Genomic DNA, 7,436 nt, shown 5'->3' on the forward strand with positions numbered 1-7,436 from the left:
AGTTTGTGTGTTTATATTAACTATATTTTATATCTTCTCATTTTGGAAATCCTGCACAATTGCTGCATTTAAAAGGGTTATAAATCACTAGGTAAATTTCAATAGAACATGTAATCACTGTGGGCTAAAAGATATTGTTCCTCCTAATTTCATACTTTAATTTTATTCCAATGAACATGTCCAGATATCTCACTTGCCACTCCACACCTAACCAATGCATTGTTCTTTCTGTCGGCATAAAACAATTTAATATGAAGAATTCATTTCCAATTAATTTCTTTAATAATCTGATTCCACAATACTGCCAGTGGACGTACACCACTGACTGAACTGTTCAGTAAAGTATAATTCTTTGATGAATGCTGATTTCAGTTTCTGAACAGAAGGATTGCGTTAAATGTGCACAAACTTTTAAAAAATCATTCTTATATTTCTATACATATCTCTTAGTTTAATAATAATGTTTATTCCATGTCTCACAATGTGCTTTAATTAAAGAGCCAATAAACATTTTTTCAACTGTGGTTGCACCCCATGACTCATAAGCTTGTTTTTATTTTGTTTTGTTTTTAAATCAGTTCAACAACATCTGGTAGGTTATATAAGAAGAGAGGATGTTCTTTACAATCGGTTATTTTTCTGGACAATATGTTTCAGTATTTGGCAGACATCCATTTTTGTCTGAATTTTTCTTCTTGTACATGCCAACATTGGCACCCTTTCCCCTACTGCTCCCCTAAAAAAGATTAACATATGCAGGTATTATGTTTTAAGTTACATAAACTTTGTCAATGGTCAGTTTTTAGACTTCATTCAGTTCATTCATGCTCAAGAGTTGGTCCAGTCCCAGAAAATCTGAAAGTAATTTTCTGATGATAAAGCAACAGCAGGAATAACCCACATCCTGTGGCTAGCTTTAGAACTATATTTTTTAATTTGTGATTTCACAGTGTAAAATGCAAAAATATTCCAAATATTTAGCAATTTCTGCTTAAGGGAAGATAATGGGGAAAATAATGCAAAATGTGTCTGTATCTAAAGTAATTCTTGTTTCTACACAATTTACTGCTGCATTCCTTTCTGATTCACAATTGTGCAAAGTGAGTATAAAATGTCTATTTTTTTCCACTGCTTGCTAGTAGCTTTATCAAGATTATTGAACCTATTTTTGTATTTCCATTCAAGGAGAATTTTAACATTAAATTCCTAAAGTAATTTGAAAATTCAAATATTTGCCAGGTAGTTTCTGATCTCTTTCAGAGCCAAGTTTGTGTTGTTTATGCACAATGTAAGGCTTAACTGGGGATTTATTCATGATACTGGCCATCGTTCTACAACTGGAATTACATTAATTGAACTCAAGATACTGCACTTGTAATTTTTGCTATCATTTCTTTTGACTAAGAAGGATAAAATGAAGCCAAGTCACTTACTCTGCATCTGTTTGCATTTTCATTTTCTCTAGATAAGATACTATGGGAGTTGAAAACTGTATTGTAATAAAATTTGGCAGGCACGAAGACTGTAATTGACTCCAGATACCGAGAGGACTTAATTCAGTTTTAGTTAAAAATAAGGAGAAAATACTGAAATCAAAACTATAGTAGTTTAATGAGATATAGAAAGGCTGTTGTCCAGCAGACTTTATTTTGTCATTTTTTATGACAAAGTAGTTAGCTAATTAAGTTTTTTTTATTGTTGTAGTGCCACCCTCTTAGTCACTTTGTTTAAGATTCTGCCAGTGCTTCTGTTATCAACCTTTGTTATCAGTGGTTTGTTACTTGGTGCTAATAATTTAGTCTGGACTAGGTGTTGGCATACAAATTCTTAAACCTGAAGCAACTTTTTAATTATTACTGTTTTAAAACAAAATTTAAAAATCCTACTGGCAGTTCTGTTTATAAGTTTTGCAAATACTGTATAGAAATGTGAGGTTTATTGGATCAAGAACCTTTTTTTTAACAGTTGAATAATGTAACATGATATTGAAATTGGCAAGCAACTTTTGGGACCTTTTGGTAGCTTTTTCGGTGGAACTGTCCTATTCTCTTTGCAGCATTTGATTTGAAGGGTGTTTATAGTTCTATCAGGGAAAAGTTTTCAAATGGTGAAAGTGGGAAAACCTGCAGTTGATTTGGCTAGATGATGTGAAAACCTGACCGGTTCCTGAGAGTTCCAGATGAAACTTGTCAACTGGGGCCACGAGTGTATAAAGAAAATAAAAGTACCTTTTGAAATGAGTCACAAGAAAATTCTACGTTAATGGGCAGTGACCCAACTCTTGCACGCCCAAAGCCATTGTGTCATGGGGAGAGGTGATTGTAGTGCAAAGACAGGTAATTGAGAAAGGCGGAGGCGAGTACTGCAGTGTTGAGGGCCCATGTAAGTATTTTGAAAGAAAGATGGGCGTCAATGAAGGACGTGAAACAGGTAAGAAATCCAAGTAACTCCTCAATTACTGCATTCTGGTCTGTTCATGTTTGCAGCAGAGTGAAAGCATCTGAAATCCTAGTCTTGGGAGTGCCTATTAAGAAAGCTTTAGGGACTGGGAAGTTAAGTGATTTTCAGCCTTCTGTAAGAACAGAAAGACCTGGGCAGTAGTGTAGTACAGCACAGAAATGGAAATCTTTTTGATGAAGCAAGAGAAGAAGGGGTCTTGCAATGCTCTTGGTAAGAACATAAAAATACACCAGCACAGAAAATACATAGTTTATGGTCTTTCTATAGACTCGGGAGAGATGCTAGTTTCTATATTATAGGTAATATATTTTTCTGGAAAGTTTGAAATAATACAAACAAGTTGTATGAGATACATGAGAATTTAAAAAATGAGGTGCAATTTGTGTTTAGAACAGCGGTTCTCAAACTTTTTTACTGGTGATCCCTTTCATATAGCAAGCCTCTGAGCGCGACCCCCCTTATAAATTAAAAACACTTTTTTATATATTTGACACCACTATAAATGCTGGAGGCAAAGCAGGGTTTAGGGTGGAGGCTGACAGCTTGCCACCCAATGTAATAACCTCAAGACCCCTGAGGGGTCCTGACCCCCAGTTTGAGAACCCCTGGGTTAGAAGGTTTCTTAACTTTTTTTTAGGAGAAGGGGGCTTGTCATCTCAAAAGTGGTTCGGCCTAAAAATTACAAATTTGTTTTATTCACTTGTAGTTGGAAGACTAATGCTTTTGACTAGGTTTGGACAGTTCAGTGTCAGACTGCAGTAAAATAATAACATCAGAAAATCCACATACAACCTTTTTGAGAATTACATAGCTTTGGTATGCCTTTGAATACTTGCGAGCAACTGACTTTAAAAGTGTGGATTGAGCAAGGATTTCAAGTGTTTGTGTGCATGTGCAATGATGTTTAGCAAAGTCAAACTAATATTAGAACTGTGCTAATAGGAGCTAGTCTAAACGAAACATGATTTTGAAAAGCTTTGGTGCAAGATATCCTGATTTTTGTGGTGCTAAAATAGAGAAACAAGCTGTAACAATTCAGAATAGAAGAGATTACTATACTAGCTATTCCATATCCATGAAAAATGAAGCTATGAAGAAATCCCTACTTTGAGAATATGCTTCTCAAAAGTTGTCTACAGAAGCAAAATTATCCAACCTCTTAATCTTGGCATAAGAAGAAAGATTAGATAGCACCCCATAAAGTTCTTCTTAAGAACTTTTCTTTCCTCAGTCCAGAAAAAGACCTAAGCTTGAAAGGTCTAGGTTCCAGTGGTAAAAGGGGAGAGTACCCTTTCCATTTTCTAAGGTCCAGAAATCCAAGTATTTTGAAATAGTGGGAGACTTCTTTCTATTCTTTCTATTAATAAATAGAAAAAGATTCCCCAAGGAATGGAACTTTCCAATTCTTTATATACAAAACTTCAGATGAGTGCAAGGTCTGGGACTAGCTGCATCAAAGCATGCTAGGAAAGGCATCTCCTACTCTCTTTTCTTTATTGGTGAGATTAGATAATTTTATGTATACAATGTCTCCTACTCAGACAGATGGTACTTCAGTCAGTGAATGAGTGAGGCTCTGGTCACTGATCCCTCTCAGGCCTATGACTGAAGTATAAGCCATTGGTTCTTGATTAACGGGCCTGAACATGTGAGAATAAAGATCCTTCTCCGAGTAGTGTCCCCTACAGGTACTTCTCTATTTGTGCTAGTGCCCTTTGCACATTTGATTGGAGATTTCCCATAGTAGTGTCTGTTTGGCTTGCGCATGTGTGCTTGTCAGTCTTGTGGACCATGCTGTTGTTGTTATATAGCTCTGCACGGGCGAACAGTCCTCAGTTCCCCCTTGGCCTGCGACAGGGCTCTGGCAGTTGTCCCCATTAAGATTTCCTCAACTTTGTCCTCTTTTCTTATTCTAGTAGTTACTTTTAGTAGCTCTTAGCATTTGTCTAATTAGTAAGTAGTTTTAGCTTTCTAGTTTTAAAAGTTTTAAAAAAAATTCTCTCATATAATATTTAGATAGATACTACTTAGTAGGTCTTGTTCACTGGGAGGTTATGCCCAGTTCTCCAGGCTTCAAATGTTGTCTGTTGTGCTGGGAGGCAATCATGGTAAGTGATGGGCACTTCTGCTGCATCAATTCCCTCAAGGAATCACATATTGCCCAGAAGTGTAACTTCTGTCTGGCACTGAAATTAAGAGCCAGAAAAACCAGACAGATAGATTTTCATCTCCTCATAATGGAGATCTCTCTATGCCCGGCTTCTGACCCAGGCTAAGGGACACCCCCTGTATGCTGGTCTCCAAGCAAATCTGCTGCCTCCATGATATTCAAGCCCCACCCCTCCAAGGCATCTAAGAGACACAAATCTACTCTCATACGTCCTCAAAGGACCATGTCCCTGGCTCACCAGGTAGGGAATCTACCTCTAAGAAGCCGAGGTCATCCATGTCTTCAGCTGTTCCAGCACCATCTGCTCTTCAGTGAGGTACCCAAGAGGCTACTGATTCCTCAGGTACCCAGGCCACCACTAGACCAAAAGATGGTGAAGACTCAGTCCCAGAGAGATCATCAATACTGTTAGCAGACCAAAGCGGCAAGAAGAACTCTTCCCCTCCTTTCTCAGTTCCAAAGAAGCCTGCTTGGGCTCCAAACACACTTGCCTCGGAGCACCCGAGACCCATGGTACCATCATCTCGGTGCAGACTATGGACTCAGTACTGATAATACTCCCGGTACTGCAGGATTTTTGTTTTCCCTGGCTGTAATCTGAGACACCTGATTCTCTGCTGCTTGGCTCCAACAAGCTGACAGTACTAACAGTTTCACTTCAGATCTCTCCAAGTGCTCCACCGTTCCGGAGTGAGATTGAGGAAGAGGATTCTGTTGAAGACCTTGCCTCAGGCCTGGTCTACACTAGGGGAGAGGGGATCGATCTAAGTTACACAACTTCAGCTACGTTATTCACTTAGCTGAAGTCGATGTACTTAGATCTACTCACCACGGTGAGTCGACAGCTGACACTACCCCATTGACTCCACCTGCGCCTCTCGCGCCGGTGGAGTACTGGAGTCAACGGGAGAGCACTTGGGGGTCTAGACTAGATGCGATAAATTGACCCTCGCTGGATCGACCGCTGCCTGCCAATCCGGCAGGTAGTATAGACATACTGGTCAGTGTTTCAAATATCAATTCAGGGTTCTCTCCCTCACTCATATAATGGCCCCTTTCCAAAAGTCTTTGATGAGACTGTAACTACTGGTGGCACAAGATTGCAACCAACATCTCGCTGATATGAGCACCCATAGGTGCCTCCTCCTATGCCTTATACACCCTCTCCTTGGCCATATTGAGACCTTTGGGCAGCTTATCATCAACAGTTCTCCATGGTGTCAAGCACCTCTTGTTGCAGAGAGAGGCAACCTGCATCACCTGCTCCCTCCAGGAGATCTGTCCCTCAGGAGGAATTCTTCAAGGAGCAGGAAGCTCGAGCTGATGAAAAGGTCTCTCCTGTGGTCAACATCTCTTCTTCATTTCCAAATTAAGTTGTCATGCCTCCTCCTCCATCCTTGGTAGATCATTTTAAGCAGCTCCAGGATCTGGTCAAGAGAATTGCTGACTCCTTGCAGATCCCTCTCAAGGATGATAAAGAACCTCATCATAAGCTGCTTGTTATCCTCCATTCACCCTCCTCTGCCTGCATAGCTTAAGCCCTTCTGGACCCAGCAGGACCGGCTCCAGGTTTTCTGCCACCCCAAGTGGTGGAAAAAAAAAAAGCCGATCGGCGGCACTTCGGTGGCAGCTCAATCGCGCCACTCCATTCTTTGGTGGCACTTCGGCAGCGGGTCCTTTACTCCCTCTCTTCCTCTTAGGCGGCACTTTGGTGGCAGCTCAAAGAGGAAGAGAGGGACTGAGGGACCCACCGCCAAAGACCCGGACATGCCGCCTCAATAGTGGACGGAGTGCCGCTCCTTTGTATTGCCTGCCCCATGCACCTGCTTCCTTAGCTGGTGCCTGGAGCTGGCCCTGGACCCAGAGAAGATCGTCTGGCACAGTCCAGTTACTATTCCACCTATGTGCAAGAAAGCAGATAAGAAATATTATATCACAGCAAAGGACTCTGAATTTTTATTTTATTTTCTCATTCCCCACCTAACTCCTTGGTAGTTAGTGAATGTGGAAAGCAGCAGAACATCTCTACAAGACTCTCCCAATGCCACTGATAGTGCTGCCCATTCAGTAGCTACATCAGTAGTTATGAGAAGGGCTTCCTGGCTTCAACTCTCCAGATTTCCAAAAGAGGTCCAGAATATGGTGGAAGATGTTCCTTTTGACTGGTGTGAATTGTTTGAGACAGCACGGAAGAATCTCTGTGAACATTAAAGGACTCCAGCACTACCTTATGCTCAGCAAGTCCCAGCCAGTTCAGAGATCCCATTCTGCTCAATTCCTTACCTCTCAGACGCCATATGAGCCACATCAAAAGAGATAGACATTCCCAAGAAAGAAACAGTCCACTTGTCAGCCTCCCATCTCGCAACCTTCCACCTCCAAGCAGCAATTTTGATGGGTCAAGAGCATGAATTACCACCTCATCCTCATCTGCTGGTCTGAGTCACCTGCCTTCCTCCCTTCAGCAACTGCCTTTAGCACTTCAGACAAGCTTGGGAGTCAGTCACTACAGACAAGTGGGTTTTGGAGATCATCTCCGTAGGATACACCATCCACTTTACTACACTTCCACCAACAAACCCTGTTTCTTCTTCGAGTGATTGCTCCTATGCATTCCATGTAGGTGTGCGCGCCGCGCGTGCACGGCTCTTCGGAAGATTTTTACCCTAGCAACTCCGGCGGGCCGGCTGGGCGCCCCCTGGAGTGGCGCCGCTATAGCGCAGGATATATACCCCAGCCGGCCCGTCCGCTCCTCAGTTCCTTCTTTCCGCCCGTGACGGCCGTTGGAACAGTGGAGCACAGCTTA

The sequence above is a fragment of the Mauremys reevesii genome, linkage group 2 (genome assembly GCF_016161935.1).
Source record: "Mauremys reevesii isolate NIE-2019 linkage group 2, ASM1616193v1, whole genome shotgun sequence".
Classification (NCBI taxonomy): domain Eukaryota; kingdom Metazoa; phylum Chordata; order Testudines; family Geoemydidae; genus Mauremys; species Mauremys reevesii.